Genomic DNA, 18,703 nt, shown 5'->3' with positions numbered 1-18,703 from the left:
GAAAACTAGAAAGAAACAGGCACCATTTCTGCCGTATCTGTTTGTCGTAACTCGTGGACGTCCACGCCTGTTTGAAGCAACGCTTTTTTATAGGTACTATTGCGGTTCATTGCGGACACTATTGTAAAGAGAATCTTCAATTTACCATGTGCCGTTTGCCCAATCCTATCCCCGTCTGCTTTACCTTTGATGATCCGGTGGACATCGCGAAAGAAGGACGCGGATTCCATTCCCGGCCACGGCGGCCGCTTTTCTGACGGAGGCGAAAAGCAAAAACGCCCGTGTGTACGAGACTTCGGCGCACGTTAAAGATCCCCAGGCGGTCGAAATTAATCCGGAGCCCGCCACTACGGCGTGCCTCATTGCCTGCGTTGCGTCGGCGCGTTAAAGCCCACAATCAATCAATCAATCAATCAATCAATCAATCAATCAATCAATCAATCAATCAATCAATCAATCAATCAATCAATCAATCAGGACATCGGAAGCAGAGTTTATCTCCAAGACTTGCGCTTGAGTTGACTGTGCGCCCTTCAGCCGGAGGCTACCAGCAGGCCGAATGAATCATCTGATAAGTTAGACATATCATGGTCCAAAATGAACATCTTACACCAGGGGCGGTATTCTCGTAACTGTCCCTTTTGAAAACGTCCCTTTTGCGTCCCTTTCATCGTGACGTACTTCCGGTTAAGAATTGGACGTTGGTAGCATGGAGCAAGGTTGGCTGTAGGTTTGCCGCGCTTGCGTTACGTCACTTCCGGTTGTTTGCTTTTAGCCAATCAGGGCTCGCCAAAAGGGACACTTTTGAAAGGGACGCAAAAGGGACAAAACTCGAGAATACCGCCACAGAACGCGCTCGTCGCAAGGTGTCGCCATACGGAAATATCGAGCCAACAGGATGTGGCGATTTGAAGCTTATCTGTGCATGAGGTATTACTGTGCAAGCATTTCTTTGCTTGGTCAAAATCGTCTTCGCTGTGACCATGCAATCGCGCAAGAAATTACCGCGAACCCAAGCAGGATAAACGTAATTGAGGTGAAAGAAACAACGTTAAATTGGGGTCTGGGAATCCAAGCCCGGGACTACAGACTTCAGATGAACGGCGAATTCTAAAAACCACCAATAAAAAACACTTCAGAGCTCTTTGGCGACCACAACACCAACCTTGTGTTATCAAATTTAAGGAATGAAGAGGACAGAGGCATCCTTACTGTTCCGCATCCGGATCAACTCAGCGCGGACACCGGCGTGGCTTCATAAGCTGAACCTTGCCTCCTCACCTCTGTGCGCAACGTGTTGTGTAATAGGTGATATCGGACATTTTCTTATGGACTGCCGAGAGCATGCAACGGAGTGGTTAGCTTTGTTTAAGGAACTTCGAAGGAGAGCCGCTCCGCATGACTCTTCGGATGATATAATTTTTTCTATAGGACATTAGATAGTCAGGAGAGACATTTTGCGCCTGATACTCGGGTTTTTAAGTGACACAACCCTGAGTGACTCCTGGTGATTTCCCGTGCGTAGTGGCAAGAAGGTGTTGATCAGGGGAGCAATTGCCGGCATATCACGCAAGGCTAGATCCACCCGTTAATAAACATCGTCACCACCACTACCACCACTGCCGATCCAAGCAGCAATCCCCAGTACAATGACCGATCCTTAACTCCAGCTGGTCTGAGGGGGATTTAGTAAATGCGTTGTTGCCTTTGACTTGGAAACGTGCGCTACGGATATGTGTTTGGCATACAGAAACAATTGAGGCACAAGGAAGCACTCCCTTATGACACAGAGGCCACGCCGTTCCCTGTTTCAGCTAAAATACCTCGCACCTTGACGCCTACGGGTGGAAATTATGACACTCGACCTGTTTCGGGCAATAAACGCCTCCCTTACATCACGGTGCACAAAACCGCCGTAACACACGCGACCGTAACGACACAGATTGGTGGGCGCTTTTATTCCGAACATGCTTGGTCGTGGGCATGAAATCCGACTCTGTTGCACAATACCTACCCCTACAAACTTAACATTAAACGGCCGCGTGGGAGGACGAACGTCGCACGCCAGGTCAGATTTACATCCACTCCCGAATTCTGGGAGGCCCACACGCACATTCCTGAGACAATTTACCCCGACGTAATAACACCCACTTTGGTTGAATTATACGCCACCCTCCGCAGCCATCAGTCACGAAATTTCGTGTTCATTTGGCCTTTGGTTTTACTCCGAAGGCCAGTGGAGAAAGTCTTCCTCGCAATTAATTATTTCGTCAGCTCGTAACTCTCCGAGGGGCCCGGGGGGAAACGGCAGCAGAGGGTGCGTTAGAGAGGCTGCCTTTAAAATCGACAGGTCGGATGCGAGCGTGATGAATGCTGGCTCCGTAAGTAGGACGCGCAGCAACCTCTGAAGGTCGTTGCTGTTGTTTGGACACCTATGATTACTGGCTTGGATTGGCTCGGCGGGTCTCGGTGCGACGGGGAGCGCCCGACGCCGCAGGAAGATGCGGTGGGCATGCCACAGGAAGGCGGACTGACTGCGGTCGCGATTACTTTGAATTCTCCGTGAAACGGCGTAGTTGCGCGGTGTATATTCGCTCAGATATAGGCAGATCATAAGTCATCGTGGTGCGTGGTTGTAATAAACAAATAAGTTTTGTTTGTGTTGAGAACTGCAGTTGTAGCGTGTGCCTCTGCGTAGAACGGCATATTGATGCTCGAGATGTCTGCATATCAGGGTGTCATTAAAAGTCATGGTGCATGGGGGCACATAAATGAAAAAGATGTGTTTGTTTGCTTGTTTTGTTTATTTGTTTTGAAAACTGCAGTGGTAGCGTTGGTCTCGGCGTGAATATATATATCCTTAGTCGTGGGTGGAAGCGGGGGACACAGTTTGTGAATGTGGGCGTGTTCATTTGTGGGCGTGTTCAAGAGCAGCAGTTTTGTACTTTCGGGGACTGGTACACGGTTGTGGGTACGGTACTATAGCGAAAGGGGTCCCCTACACGTTCGTCGTAGTGTGTACTACTCTTGCAGACACTTTTAAGAAAGGCGGCTCATTATTTGTGTATTCATCGTTCGACGCACACTTTTGAATGCGCAGATATACGCGAAAAAGTCCGCAATCCTGGTACAGTTGCCCTGTTATTTATCTTGGAAGCATCCATCCCCTTTGCATTGTGTGCTGTAAGCAAACACCGCTATTTTCCATTGTTTAACACCCTCTTCAGCGTCATTCAAAAGAAAGGCCTGAGAATTGACTGATTACTATACGGGGTTAAAGTTAGAACTATAGCGATGTCTCTAGCCTCGTTAGCTAATTTATATGCATTTTATTTTTAAAAACTGTGTGCAAACATTTGATTGTCATGTTTTTTTTTTGCCACTTTTTGCAACTATTGTTACTTGCTACTATTGCTGCTATTGCTACCAACTTTCAGACGCCATCACAGCATCGAACCTGCCAAGAGCGACAAAGGAATGCCGCAGAAACATTGAATAAACAGCAGAGTTTTTTTGTAGGGTGATTCCAAAGTTCTCGCAGCGATTTATGGAACGTCTGTCGGCATTGTCTTTCGGATTGGCTTGGATGTCAACAGGGAACGCCTCAACGTCTTCTTCAACGACCGCAAGGCTGCCTCTAAACCGTCAATGGTCGAGCATCGAAGCTTCTATGTATCATTTGGCGCCCGAAAGTGGAAAACGGCGATACGACCTGTTTCTCTTCCTGTCACGTCTGCTTTCGCAATCTTCGGTCTCATGTGAGAGCCTGCGCGCGGTTTAAAGGGGCCCTAAAAGCAAATTACAACCGCGTTAAATTTGAAAGAACTGGCTTTGGTGTCTCACTCAGTTGCATTTCAACCAGGAAAGACGTGTTTTACCGCAAAAACGCAGAAAAAATGGAAAAAGAAGATATCAAATTTCGCGCTTTTAGTGACTTGATATGGGCCACCACTAAAAACCTAATTTTTATTGTGTTATCGCCACTGCTTCATATTGTTTTCTTTGATAGCTCGATTATATGTTTGAAGTTTCATGTAAAAAATGGTATCATTGCTATTGGGACAAATCAGTCTTTTTAATGGAGCAAACATGAATTTTGTCTTCATGGCCCTTTAAACTTTCTTCCTCTCTTTTAAAGACGATAGTCTTTCTTGGGCTACTTAAACGCAGAAATTTCGCTCTGTCTGTCTGTCTGTCTGTCTGTGACTTGATTCAGCCAGCCGGCCAAAGTGAAACAGAAGCTGCACATTAGGTTCATATACCCACAGGCTTATCTAAACGTTTAATTCCGCTGGCAATGTTCATACTTGTCAACATTTTTGAACAAGAACAATACATTACGCAAATATGAGGTAATAAATCAATGCGTAAGTGGTATTCGCATTGTTCCTTTACAAAAAATTTACGGATGCTTGATTTTTTGCGATAGCAGATTCTACATCCACTGAAGAAAAAAAATTCACTGCATCGCCTGCTGTTGCCCGCGCCACAATAGCTTCTGGCGTCATTTTAATAAATCAAACGGCAATAGTTACGAAAGGTTCCACTAGATAGGTTCCACTAGATAGGTTCCACTAGATAGGTTCCACGTTCTGCTTGGAACGCACGTGCAGAAGGGCAGCGTGGTTCTATAATTGTTGAATTAGAGTGCACCAATTCACGCGCGTCTCCGCCGTACGGCAGCGCTGGCATCGAGGCACCCGGCCTGGTGCGGTGGAACGCGGTAAATTTAAATTGACTTGAGCAAACCTCTAGCGTGTTCACCTTGGGAAGAGCGCGACGGGAGAGGAACAGCATGAGAGGTCAGCGGGAAAGCGAATGAAGGCATTTACTTGGCAAATGTCGACGAAAGACTATTGTCTTTTGTCGACATTTGCAACGAAACGAGCAGATACGCGGACAAATTTTTTTCGTGCGTTCATTAAACAGCACTACCGTTTTGGGCGAAACAACTAATCTCCGTCGAGTTGCGCGGAGAAGTCTTCGACTTGAAACGCACCCGACCAAGCCCATACCGCGTTCAGGTTCGTGACAGAGCGGCGACTTTCCCAGAGCGCGGGCGGAAACTCTTCCTTCCGTCAAGTCCGACGAAGCGAACGCGCCTGCGAGCCAAGTCGTCGTCGTCGCATGCCATCGTGAACACCCGGGCCACGCGACGCGTGATCTTGAGTCAATTGTGCGTCCCGACTGCCGAGTAAGCGCGCTTCCCATTGTGTGAGGCCGTGCGACCGACGAGAGAGCTGCGAGAGCGGCTGCTTGGCGTTCCCTCGCTGGGCAGCCCCTGCACGCCCCGGCCGAAGTCCTCGTCGGCGTCGTCGGCGCGGACGCCGGGGTGGCCTCGTATTGTCGCGGCCGCTCTCGATACGCGACGGACAAAGGTCGCGGAAACTGGTGCCCTAGCCGCCGACGCCAATCATCGCAATTATAAAGGCCCGCGTATACGACTCCGCCGCTGCTGCTGTACGGAAGATGGGAGCAGCGCTGCGCGCTCGGCTTCGGAAAAAGGGAACGACGCGGTCCGTGCTGGCCGGTGCACGGCCCAGCCGGACGTTGGGAATTCGGGTTGCATTGCACGAGTTTCTGTGCGCTCGGTGACGGTTTCCGGAGCAACCGTTGAGTTGGAATTGCGATGGAACTGGAGGGAACTTCGAAGAAAGATGATGCACATTTTAAGGCGGAATCTTTAGATGTCTCATCGAAAGCGAAATGTGACCGTAGTCGTAGTCGCCGTCGGCGCAAACACGAATGTTACCAAAATGGCCGCCACTATAGAGGAAAAATTAATTGGTGTCGGGATTTGAGCGCGGGTCGTACGAGCAACAACTCGGTGCGCTAACCACAGCGCTAACGGGTCACCGTGGAAGAATGGAACAAAAGTTAACGTGGTGTGTGCGTCGTGTCAGTTAAACGTGACGGAACGTGGGTGAAACAGGTTCACGCGAAAGATGATGATGATGATTGGTTTTTTAATGGCGCAAGGCAGACTAAGGGCAAGGAGCGCTAAGGAAAAGTTGTTTTATGAGGACAAAGTGACAGTAAATGAAAAACATTTAACTCAAGATATACGTGAAATCACGTAAAAGACCATGCAGATGACTGGTGTACAGGTTTTTGACTGTATAACGCGCCGACACAACGTAGGCGATGAGGCGCGCCGTAGTGGAGGGCTCCGGATTAATTTTGACCACCTGAGGGGGTTCTTTAACGTGCGCCGAAATCCCGTACACACGGGCGTTTTGGCTTTCGCCTCCATCAGAAAATCGGCCGCCGCGGCGGTTAATCGAACCCGCGACCTCGTGCTCAGCAGCGCAGCGCCTTAGCCACTGAGCCACCGCGGCGGGTACTGGTGTAAAGGGCCAGGTTGTTAGCATGCATGGTAAGTAATGTCGTGTAAAAACTTGACATCGCTAAGAAACTTAAAAATACACTTGCGGAGAAAATACGCTTGCATGGGGTCATCACCTGAAAATTCGTTGGGTGTAGTGGAATGTGTTGTCAGTATAGTTGTGAAAAGTGCGCGCGGAAGAGAGCTGTGAGTGTCCGCTAGCTGCTTTTTTAATTGGGGCCAGTCGGTCTATCGAAGCAACATGCGTCAAAACACGAAGAAACGAAAGCGAAGAGAAATCCCGGGCCATCGCCACTATAACGTGAAACCTGTGGAGGGGCGAAGCATGCAGTGTACAAGTGTATTCTTGGCGCCTTGGCGTTTTTGCCCACGGAGAAGAAACCTTTGGTGGGTAGAGGCATACACAGCTTTGCTGTAAAAGTCTCGTGTCTTTAAGCACGAAGCGTTCTAGCGCGAGGCGTTGGAAAACGAGCGTCCCTGTGTTTTAGTACCATGACGACATGAGACGACGACGACGACGGCGACAGGAGAAGCCGACAGCCCAAGCCCCGAAGTGGCTTCTCCCTGTAAAGAGGCAAACACGACGCAGCAGGGGAGAATTCTGATCATTTCGGGCTTTCGCCTTCAAGAGAGAGAGATAGAGGTAGATGAATCTTTACTGGTCATCTTTGCTGAGCGTAACCACCCGAAAGGGGGGTTCCGGGTGGGCGCTTGACGGCCGCAGCTTGTACTTCGGGAATGCAGCTGAGCAGCACGGCCTCCAACTGCTCGGAATTACAGATGTGGAATCCGGGGTTGGCGGACTGGGGTTTGAGAGGGCAGCTGACAGTCCACACCTCTTGCATGTGTCCTGGTACCTACCTGGATACTGTCAATGCCATAGGGCGGGGTGAGGGAAAGTATGTGACTGCAGGCTATGCCACGCTACTGATTGTCCTCTTGTGAGGGATCTGTGAGCTGCCGGAAGTTTAAGGCGACTCAGCCTATAGTGCTGTGTAATTGCCTGATATTACCAGAGCCGATCCCTTTTCCCCGTGTCAGACGGCACCTCTTCGGACTCGGGGTCAGCCTGGTTGCAGAATCCTCGGGCTAACTCATGTGCCATCTCGAACACGTAAAAAGACCGAAGTGCCCTATAGGAACATTTTGAGTTGGAAATGGGGTGAAACTGGAGGATACTCAGAAAAAAAAAAAAAAAACTTTGAGTATATTCACGTTTGAGGCTTGTCAGTGGCACACACCGAGCAGGAAGGAGAACGCAAAATTGACACTAGACATGAAGTTTGAGAGGAGCGTTACCGTCCCCAACCCTTCTTTCCGCTTGTCGGGTTTGTCGCGCCGTGAAAATCATATGCCTAGCAGACATGCTCGCCTTTCGATAGAACGCCTTCTTCGCATTCCAACGCGCAACTCAACAGCGTGCTGTTAAGACCATCGCGGTGGCTTCTTAATAAACGGCCTGCTCCCGTTAAGGACAGCGGCTTCTCGCGAGCTGTACAACGCACCCCCCTGCAATTTTTGCGAGGCGTAAACTTCCTTTAGGTCACCCGTACAAAAGCAGGAGTGAAGCCTCACATTCCGGCCAACCTCCCGTCTGCGAATCTACTCAATCTTGCACCACAACACACGTACACATACGCATCGCTCTTCGAATATGGTTGGGACACCGTGACGCAAATGGGGCGCTCTAGATAGCCACGCGTCCTCCCCCGCGTCTCCTCGCAGCCTGACCGCCTGGTCAGCAAAGAAGTGGCTTAGTTGTCCGTCGGCCACAGGGTCGCTTCTCCTTCGTGCGATTGGCTACCCTTTTACGTTTATTGATGACGTCACTGTGCTTTACCACTCAGGCTTGCGGAATTCGGGCGCGTGCTTACGCAGTGCGCAAGCCGTGTTGTCTGTGTGGTGCGACACGCAGAAGCCGTCGGAAGCAGTTCAGCTCGAGCAGCGGCGAATCGACGAAAACACTTGGGAGAGGACGTGCCGGTGAGCACAGTCGGAGGGCCCCCTTGGCCGAGAAAGAGAAAGCATGCCGCGGCACCATCATCACCGCCAGCGGCCATTGTGACTTCCGATAAACAAATCATCTCGCTGTCACTCCCTCCGAGATGTATTTGTCGAGAGGCAGACGTAGGGCGCTACTTAATCTGCACCCATCTCTACTCCATCTTATCCGTCCGCTCTCGGCACTACTAGTAATGTACTTCTAACGCGCGGGCCTGGCGTCCGTGAGGTCTCTCTCGCTGCTCTTACGTTCTTTCTCAAGATCGATGCGTTATTGTTGTGGATGTGCCGCTGCAGCCGCCTCTAACACTGCTCGCACGCTGCCAGCTCTCTGTATCGCTGAGTAGTAGCCCTCGCGTGTTTTACGCCTTCTGATCTCCTTCCGTCTGCATGGGTGCCGAAGAGCGCGTGGAGCTTCTCCTGTAATTCTAACGTGCGTCGTCCTGGCGGCGTTAGATGCGAGCGTCTGTTGAACGGATGCGGGGCGTTGGGAAACGGACAGCTTTGACAATCTTACAAGACAAGGGCACCAGATGTAATCTATCGGAAACGGAGCAAGGTGATTGGAGGGGGGTGTGGTGTACGTGGAGATCTAAAACGATGCACAAGCAAGGCAACAAATAATCTTGAATCACGATGTACGCTCCCGTTTGCCGAACAATACCTCGACGGCAAGCATGCAGACTTAATCGCACGTTCGCGCTTTCCGCGTCGTTGGCTGTTTGCAGTCACCTTGTTATTTCGCTTTTTTCTTCGCTTTTCGTTTTGTTTCCAACTTTTATTTGTCAAATGCCCCAAAATGCTGACTTGCCCGCATCGAAGCTCCCTTTAAGAAGGTGGAAGAACAGCTCTTGCACGGTTTGGTTTCTCAAATTCCTTCGTCTTCTCGCGTCCTACGCTGTCACCTGTATCTCATGAGATGGAACACCAAAGGGCGTTGCGTTTTCTTCACGGTCTGAGCCGTTTTACGAGCTGATTTTTCCGCGGCCTGCAGCATAAATTGCCCTACTTACGACCTCTTCACTAGTGCGGTTAGGTCACGAGCACCTCAGACGCGTCATATAAGTTGTAAGTGCAATAAGCTGTTATTGGGGCAGCTCACTTTCAGTGGAGAGCGAAACTCGTAGTGATAATAGAGTTTTAGCAGTCCGTACGTTCCGTGTTGTACGTAGTTACCGTGTTGACCGGGACCCGCCTGGGCACTTGGGCATTCGTCGCGGTGGGGGATTAGTTCCGCAGGCCGGCCCTCGCCATGCCCGTGCATTCGTCACGGCGGGGTGCGCCTCCTCGTCCTTCTTCCTCGCCCTTCCGCACGCACAGGCGCAGTCGGGTCCCGGTAAACACGGTAACTACGTAAACGGCGGAACAGGTCGACTGCTAAAACTCCCTAATTTCGGGGCAGGACTACCGGCCGGAAAAATAAACCGGTTTTACGGAAAAGTGGACAAGAGCTTTTCGCTTAAGTGCTGTTGGCTTTACGCTTACTTCCCCGCGAAGGAGCAGTGGGGGGAAAAGAGGGCAAGAGAATTTACTCGATCGGGCTGGTGCGCGACCGTCGCTCGGAGCAGCACAATTGGCGATTTGGAGGCTGTCGCGGAGACAACGCCCCGGCCTGGGTTGGTTGCCGCCGAGGTGAAGTTCGGAACGGGACTTTGACGGAGAGGCGGGCCCATCGGAGTGACCGTGGGGCCACGCGAAACAGGGTCAAACGGTCCCCGAAGCGTCAGCGAAAGTTGGTTCCGCGAGGCGTGCCCGCAAGCGCGAGACTTGCAAAAGACAACGCATCCGCAATTGGCCAATCCTCTAGTGACATGTGCCTAACAAGTTCACTGAGTTTAAATTAAAGTTTGAAGCTCAAGTTAGGGTCTCATGGTTGTATAAGGACAAGTTTAGGTAGCCTGAGTCTTGACCTGCGCCGAAATGTTTTACATATATCTGCCTTTTTTTAAGTGCAATGCACTTCTTAAGCGACCCTGAACCTGCGTCCACCGGCGATGTCCGCGCACGTGGAGATGGGCGCGCGCTGCCTGGCCGCTGACATGGCACATACCCACGTGGGGGATTGGCCAGGAATCTCCTCGTCTTCCTTGGCAACGGGGGGAGATGGGCGCGCGCTGCCTGGCCGCTGACATGGCACATACCCACGTGGGGGATTGGCCAAGAATCGGGCGTGAGAAGGGCTAATGCACCCGCTTAAAGGAGTACTGACACGAAATTTCAAAGCTGAGATCCGCTCTAGCAATCAAGTACAACGACAACCCAAATAGGTGTCTGTGAATAAATGCATCTTTCTTTCTTTGTAGTTGTGTGTGTGTGTGTGTGTGTGATCTCTCTTTCGCGAACATTACCGAACCGCGCAAATTCAACTCGTGCATTCGCACTTTCACATTCTTCCCCTCGGGGAAATGCGGGGAATTTTTCTTCTCCCTGTTTGTAAGCAGGCGCTAAGGCCGGAAATCGAAGGCTACTTTGGTGGAGGGTCTTTGAAGCAAAGAAAGCGAACGGGACAGACAGACAGACAGACAGACAGACAGACAGACAGACAGACAGACAGACAGACAGACAGACAGACAGACAGACAGACAGACAGACAGACAGACAGACAGACAGACAGACAGACAGACAGACAGACAGATGGGTGGATGTATGGACATATGAATGGATAGAAGGGTGGATGGGTACTCTTCTGGATGCTCTATGACTGGCATTGCCTCGATGCGTGTACACTTTGATGATTCTCTTCATCAAATAAAACAGACGCATAGCAAATACGTGAAGCTTGTAGTCCATCACATCTTCTGGAACAGCATCAAGCCAGACAGGAGGAGAGAAGGTGGTTTCTCGGGTTCGCCGCGAACAAGCCATGTCCTCCTGCACCAGCAGCAAGAAATTGATGGTTAGCTTCGGGGTGGACAAATGCCCTTGCGTGACCAACAGAAGCTACGACGGACACAGGTTTACTAAAATCTTGAAATAGCACAGTTATGAAGAACCTTTAATCACCACCATCCTTCCACTCTTTCTTGTTCCCAACTAAACACGTTTGTTATTAACGCAAAGCTTTACATGTCTCACCCGAAGGTGACCTTGGCGCCAACACGCAGGGTACAAAATCTGGTACGAAAAATATCCCGTCACCCAAGCAAGGCCACAAGCGAATCGAAACATGCCAGCCGTGTATTGAAGGTCAATAATGACTACCAACGTGGATTAGCCATTTATTACAGATTGGTAGTGATTATTATTAAGGTTTGATTACGGTGGAATAAGATGGAAAAAGGTGGGTCATGATGAATTAAAATGGATTAAGGCGGATTAATTACGGTGGGTTTTACTGTATTAAGGTGCATAAAGATGAATTAAGGGTTGTTTAGGTGGGTGTGAGTGGGCGTCGATACAGCACTGAGACATTAAAATAAGTATAAATTAAAATAGCATAGCTGCTGGGTATAGACGGGAAGACATGTATGTGAAAGGTGTTCGTCGGAAACGAAACCTCGTCGATGGCGAACGTGAATAAATATCGCTAGCCTTTCTCCTCCAGAGCTCTTAGTCAGACTCCAATGCTCCGAGAATTTTTTTTTTTCCCTGCTACTGAGCCGATTGTAAACTGCACTGTGCTGTAAACTGAACTGTGCCAACCGCAAAAGGCGTCAACGCTGATAGGTGTTAAAAAAACTCGATTTACGCTACCACCACTGTACGTAGCCTCGTCGACTGATGCATGGTACAATAAATAAAATGCAGCAGTAGCCCTCCCCTCAAGCAATAGCTAAAGCGAACAACCGAGTACACGCGCCGAAACAGCGGTTCCTCTTCCTAGTGTGGTCTTTTCTATTGCGTCAGTCGCTCAATTTTCACACGCTAAAATTAGACTCCTAGCTTGGGTCATAGGCCTCAATAAACTCTGGCCCGTGCCCGTAATATTTCATAACAACCTTCCATAAACCTCAAGAGAGACCGTCCGAACGTGTCTGTAAACAATTCTCCGTACCCGCTCCCAAAACGCTCTTAACAGCTCGACTACCGATTGCTTCCGACTTGAGCGTTCTCCCGTCAAAAGCGAAAAAAAAAAAAAAAAAAAGAACACAAGATGGCGGCGGAAAAGGAAATTCGAAAGCAGGCGCAAAAGGAGGTCCTAGCTGTTCAAACACGGCGTACACGAAAGACGACGGAGGAGGTGCCGAGGCCTGGACAACGAGGCTTCACTTCGTCTTTTCAAGACGTCAAGGAAGAGAAGAAAAAAAAGAGCGGCGATGGCGTTTAACATCCTTTCTTTCTTTTCTTTTTTTTTTATTCTTGTTGCTTCAGCCTTCGCTTCCGCGGGTTGAGGTTAAAAAGGTTTACCTCGCGAACGCCTGCAAGGCGTTTTTCATCGAGAGGTGGACCGCGACTCACCGCATACCACAAACGGAAATAACCGTTTTGTTCGACGCTGCATTGCGCGCGCTACACAACAATGCGGCTGGCGAAATCGGGCCATTCCGGTACGCGCAACATTTGTTATGGTAGTTATACGAGACGGGAATAGAGGAAGGATAATAAAATGCGCGCGTTGTATGATTTTTGTTCGCGCGAGTGTAGGTTAATATGTGCCCTCCGTCAGACGTCGTTCCCTTCTTTGTACTCGCACGTACGCGCGCACTTTTAGGCGCATGCGCACAGACAAGCGTGCACATCACGGGCGAACCGCATAGACGTGAGAAGTAGATGGAAGGAGAAACAAAATATCATCGCGCAGGTCTGCGGTTTGGAAATCTTGAGGTTACGCATATATGTGCGCAAGCACATACCTCCAGTTTTTTTTTTTTTTTTTTTACATCGTGTCTTTTACCTTTTCCCTGCCTACTTCCCCTCTCCCCCAACCGCACTTTTTTTTCCTTCGGTGGGGAAGACGCGAAACGTTAAGTGCGTGAACTCTTCTCCCTTGCTGCGAATCGACATTTCACTGTGTAATCGGTGAAAAAGTGCGGTGGCGTGGATTCTTGACCGACATTAGGCGCCTAGCGGCGCCGGAAGAAACCCTCGGCACTTCCTGAGAAAAGGAGAAATAGTTTGATCGAGGGAGAAACTAAGAGGTGTAGTCGTGGCGGGACTCGCAAGTGAGCAAATGGCGGAAAGGGCTGTTGGCTAAAGATGCGAAGAGCGAAGCACCGGAATCCGCTCGCCGTTTATACAAGGGCACCGATTTTCCCGCATCTTTTTTTTTTTTTTTCAAGCGCGCACTTTTTGTTCCGCTCTCTAATGGCGCATGTCAGCGAAGGGCTGGCCGGAGTAGGTCAAAACCCAGCGAGTTTGCGAACACGAATTCCCATAGACCATACAGTGAGTGTACCGCAGTTCGAGTTGGCTGCGTTGGCTGCTCCCGGTTCGATGAAGAGCGGCTTCCGGAAGCGGTGGAGTGATTGAGCAGCTAGACATTAGTGAAGAAACCTCGCCCTAAAAAAAGAAAAAGAAAACAAAGACTTCCTATTTTTGTTTGCTTTCTCGTGCTTCAGTGTTCGAGCTTCCGGAGCAAAACTCTCTCTCTCTCTCTCTCTCTCTCTCTCTCTCTCTCTCTCTCTCTCTCTCTCTCTCTCTTATTCTTTATAGGTTGTCAGCTTCTTCATCGGCATTCGTTTCTTTCAAAGAACGCCCTTCTTAAAATACGTGCTGCTTACATACGATTTAGCAAAGTAACGCGAAGGACGCGAATATAGCATCATACTTCCTAATATTGGATGCTAGGGATCACGGTAGTTCATGCCCCATTTCATGTGTACGCTGAAAACAGTGTAAGACATTTACCGAGAAGCGTAGGGATAATTATGGCCACTCAGCCAAGATTCGCAATTTCAAGGTTTCTTTTTTTATTTAATCGACATTATTGCTCGCTTTGAAAAAAAAAAAAAAGCAACTGCAGAAGCGTTGCTGCGAAGCTGTTACATCGTTGACATTTCCCGCCTACGGAGTCGAGTTGAACCGGACCGTCGTCGGTGTATCTTTGCCCTTTTACGTACTGGTGATGAACTCAGCGGGTACCATGGCGAAGCCGTCTTATTAACGCACGAGAAAAACAAAAATGCTATCTCTTTTTAAAGAAAGTTGAGAGAAGGCAGAATGTGCGTGCAACCTTCGCTGAAGGTGCGTTCAATCGATCGTCGTCGAACCCTCAAAACCCAAACCGCAAACGAAGGACAAACCAATGCATCGACGATTTTTCGCGCACTAAGTTAACGCATCCACGAACAAACTAAATGTATACCGATACGTGGTTTACGAGATGAAAGTATACTATTGTGCTTCTTCTTCGTGACCGATGCGCGTATTGTCTCATCTAGAAGCGTTACTTTTTCGCGATTTCCAAGTAACAGTTTTGGCACAATGGAAGCCCGGAAGTTTCACGCATGCGCGGCGTGTGTCCACAAATGTTTTTATCGGAGCTTTTCGGTCGACCGATCATGGTATAAGGGAAAACACACTAGTTTTCTGACAGAACGCCATCGGTATCACTAAGAATGCTTTCACTTTAAAATGAACACCGGACGAACCCGCGCCTTCAAGCCGGATCCGCTCTCATATAACGATGCGCAAACGTTCCAGGTTGAATGCAGCAAAGACCCAGCGGAGAACTGCAGCAGCTGCCTTCGGGGTCGGTTACGTTTCCGCTCAGTGAAGTGGTAGGAAATTTCCCGAGCGCGCTTTTCGGTTTTTTCTAATATGTAACCTTGTAATGCGCTTGGCTCTCTTTCCAATGAACGTAACCAACCGGAGTGCATAATCTGGCTATACAACAGTGAGGAGGATTACTTATATGTGCGCACGTCTCTTGTTGAATCTACGCCCGTTCACTCCCCCGTTTTTCTGCTTCAAGGTGTGATTCCGAAATTATTTGGGAGCAAATCGCAACTGATGATGTTGGTGGCGGTATACCGCCACCAACATCATCAGTTGCGATTTCATCATCATTGCGACTTCACCAACATCATCATCGCGATCATCTTGCGATCATCAAGTAGGCGGTATATTTGAAACGCCCTCGCAGTGATATCGCCTGTTCCTCACACGCCGATCTTGCAGACGGGCACCATATGGCTGTTAATACCAGTTATGTAGCCGGATTTCCTTTATGTAACCCAATAAAAGCTATCGTATGTACATGCCTATGTCGGCGACACAAGTCAGGGTAGTTGGGTCGGGTCCGTGTTGCGCTTGCGGCTTGAGCTATCAGAAGAGCGCGGACTTCACTTCCTGCAACACCATTTTCCTCCATCGATCTCAGATTTACAATCCATTTTTTTAGCTCGACTAGGCGAGGTACAAGCCTACGTCTATTAAACTCTTCCAAAGCGGCCGTCTGCAGCGGCCCGTAGATAGGTTCCTTCGGTTTGCCGCCTGCCGCCACTGAACGCTGCGAGCAATCGTTGTACGAATTCATATTCTTGCACGTTTAGAATGCGCGGCAGAAGTAACCGGGCGCTTTTTACACAACTGCTTTATATAATATATTCGTATGCAAATAAAACATCGCTGATGAGTTGGTGTGCGTAGATGATAGGAGTGCATGTCCATGCTTACTCTCGCACTGTACAAGGATGACATTGCAATTTTACTCTTCGTACTGGAGATGGGAGATGAAGCGCAGGTTTAGTCTTCACTGCTGCGGGAGCAGAACTGGGGCTGCACTCCGCCGCGCACGAGAAGAGTACGCGGTCAGTTTTGCTCTCCTGCTCATGGGGAGCGAACGTTGCATCCAACTCCCCGCAGCTTTCGAGGGGAGTCCGCCAACGCTTACCTGAGTACAATGACTGTTGGACTCTTCAACTACTCCCCCGATTTCTTAGAGTGTAATTCAACCGCATACGCGCACGGAAAAACGTCTTGCTTAGTGAAGGGCACACGCTATAGTGGCCTATGATAAAATGTATAGGGAATATAAAACTCCGGGTAGCTTTTTTTTTGCTTTAAGGACAACACTTGATAAGCAACACTTTTGATAAGCGATTTCACTCGTTCCTTCGCGTCTGGAGGAGCAGCGAAAACTATAGTTACCGCCAGCATGGAGCGGCACTGCGTGATTTGCTCGTCGCATCAGGTACGCCGTCCATTTCTGCTTTGTTTTTGTGGCTTTTTTTTTAGTTGCTATCGAAAAGCGTTCAGTGCTTCAACTGAAGGAAAACCGGCCAACAGCCGCCGCATGGCCTCAGTCACGTAATTGGAGCCGTCGAGCAACGTCAAGACGGGAAAAGAGAGAAAAATCTTTTGGGCGAGTTTACGAGATATCTGATGGGAACAGAGCAGTAATTTTTGGCTGAGGTAGTTGCGACCCCCTAATCTAAGTACTGGGTGTGTTGGGTGGCTACGTTCTGAAAGCTATTAAGATTTTTAAAAAAGTTGAAAAAGTGTTGAAGGGTCCCTTCAATACTTATTGTTATAGTAGCTGCCTTTTATAATGCCGTTGAACATTGCTATCTTCCCATGTATCTACCAGACGTCTCTTCTAGCTCAGTGATATTTAGGTGTTTCTGCTTGCCAACAGTGACACACACCGACGTAGTTGCTCTGTCTGGATCGACCACGCCTGCAGAAACAGACTTGTGGGCAGGAAAGGTTGTCGACTTCTACACGTAGGAGTCGGCCGCAAAAAAGCAAGCGAGCAAGCAAGCAAGCACGCAAGCAGACCGCGTGGGAAGATATTCCGAACGCCGCAGCCACGACGTCCTCCTCCGAGCCGCCGCGACAGCCAAACAATCGACGTAACAGGCTGGAAATGGAAAGGAGAGCGACAACGACCGACGAAGAAGCATTTTTGGTGCTTGTCACTAGCACAAAAACGAGAAAGGGGTGTGTGACGAACACGCCACAACGTGACGCGTTTTCTCTCTTGCTTTTCTGCGGGGCCTTAGTCTGCGTCGTTCGACGAGGCTCGACGGTTGCAGCAATCTAAGCTCCACTTGTCGAACCAAGTGTAAGAGCACGCAATGAAGCCTAACCGCGTCGTCGTCGTGTGACAAGAGCGAAACGTGCGTGATGGTGAGGTAGAGAGAAAGCAGAGTATACTGATGACCGAAAGATGTAACGATCGAACACCCCGCCACGTGAACGACAAGAGAAAAGAGTCACGCGTCTTGGCGTCGTCGTAGGTGGCTTTGAGCCCCCGCCGGAAACAAATAAAGCGAAGCGAGAACTGGGCCCGGTGATGTACCTGCGTCAAGGCGACTCGGAAACGAGCATAACCCGTTCCTGCCATATCCGCTCTCGCACGGTGACGAGCGTGCAACCAGCCGGGGTGGTCGTCTGAAGCTCGGACACGTCGCTTTCTGGACGCCTGCGTCTTCACGACCTCGATGACGGTTATTTTAATGGCGACGACGATGAAATAGTAGTGACAGAAATAATGATAACCAAAACGACGAGGACGACGACGATGGCGATGACGACAACGATTAGAGGAAAAGGAAGTGGAGGAGGAGGAGGAGGTCGTGATTATCGTTTTGGTGGATGTGGCGAGACGTTCGCACAATCACCCGATTGGTAATCTTGTTCATGGAATGCTTGCACGAAAAGTAGTTCAAGCCCTCGACAGTGACAACGCCTATCTCTAGTGGCAGCTAAATACACGCCGACACAGCCATTAGCTTGGGCTCGTATCGACGCGATCGAATCAAGACGATGACGACATTTTAGCTGTCTCCGCGAGTCTCAGTAAATAATTTTAGTGTTCGGGTTTTTTTTAACCGCTGGCGCTGTGCTTTTTTAACTTTCATTGGACAGGTGTGCGTGCCATTTCTGTAAATTCTGCGGATGAAACTTCCATCGAGCTAATGGTCTAATGCACTGTAATAATGGTGTGCTTCGGAGCACAACGATATCGCAAATTATATGCGCAAGGCACGCGGGTGTCGAGAGTGTGAAGTTGGGCTTGTTGGCGACGCAATCTTGTAGACGACGCGCAAAAGTAGACACAGGACGAGACAAGAGATGGGATGAGCTCGTCCCATCTCTTGTTTTGTCCTGCGTATATATACTTTTGCGCGTAGTCTACAAGAACAAACTGGTGTCTTCCAAATCTGGCGTGCGGCACAAATCTAGTTAGACTGTAAGAACCCCCAGGATTTCACTCATCACTGATACCAACCAGACACCTCTGAAATAGGGACGAGCATTACAATATCCAGACGGCATCAACAATCGTTTAGCTACTGCCCACGCCACACACAGTCATTGTCAAAAGTCTCTAGGCCATTCCAAGGGTTAATAGACCCTAAGAATTCAACATACAAACTTTTTTCTTGAGCTAGACTGAAAAGTTCGCTCCTTGTTCTTACTATCACCAAGAAACTCAGCCACACTTGGAGGCAAGGCTTTGCGTTAAGC

The sequence above is a fragment of the Haemaphysalis longicornis genome, unplaced genomic scaffold (assembly GCF_048455015.1).
Source record: "Haemaphysalis longicornis isolate Haplotype H1 unplaced genomic scaffold, Haemaphysalis longicornis Haplotype H1 scaffold_8, whole genome shotgun sequence".
In the NCBI taxonomy this organism is placed as follows: domain Eukaryota; kingdom Metazoa; phylum Arthropoda; class Arachnida; order Ixodida; family Ixodidae; genus Haemaphysalis; species Haemaphysalis longicornis.
This window is presented reverse-complemented; position numbering follows the sequence as displayed.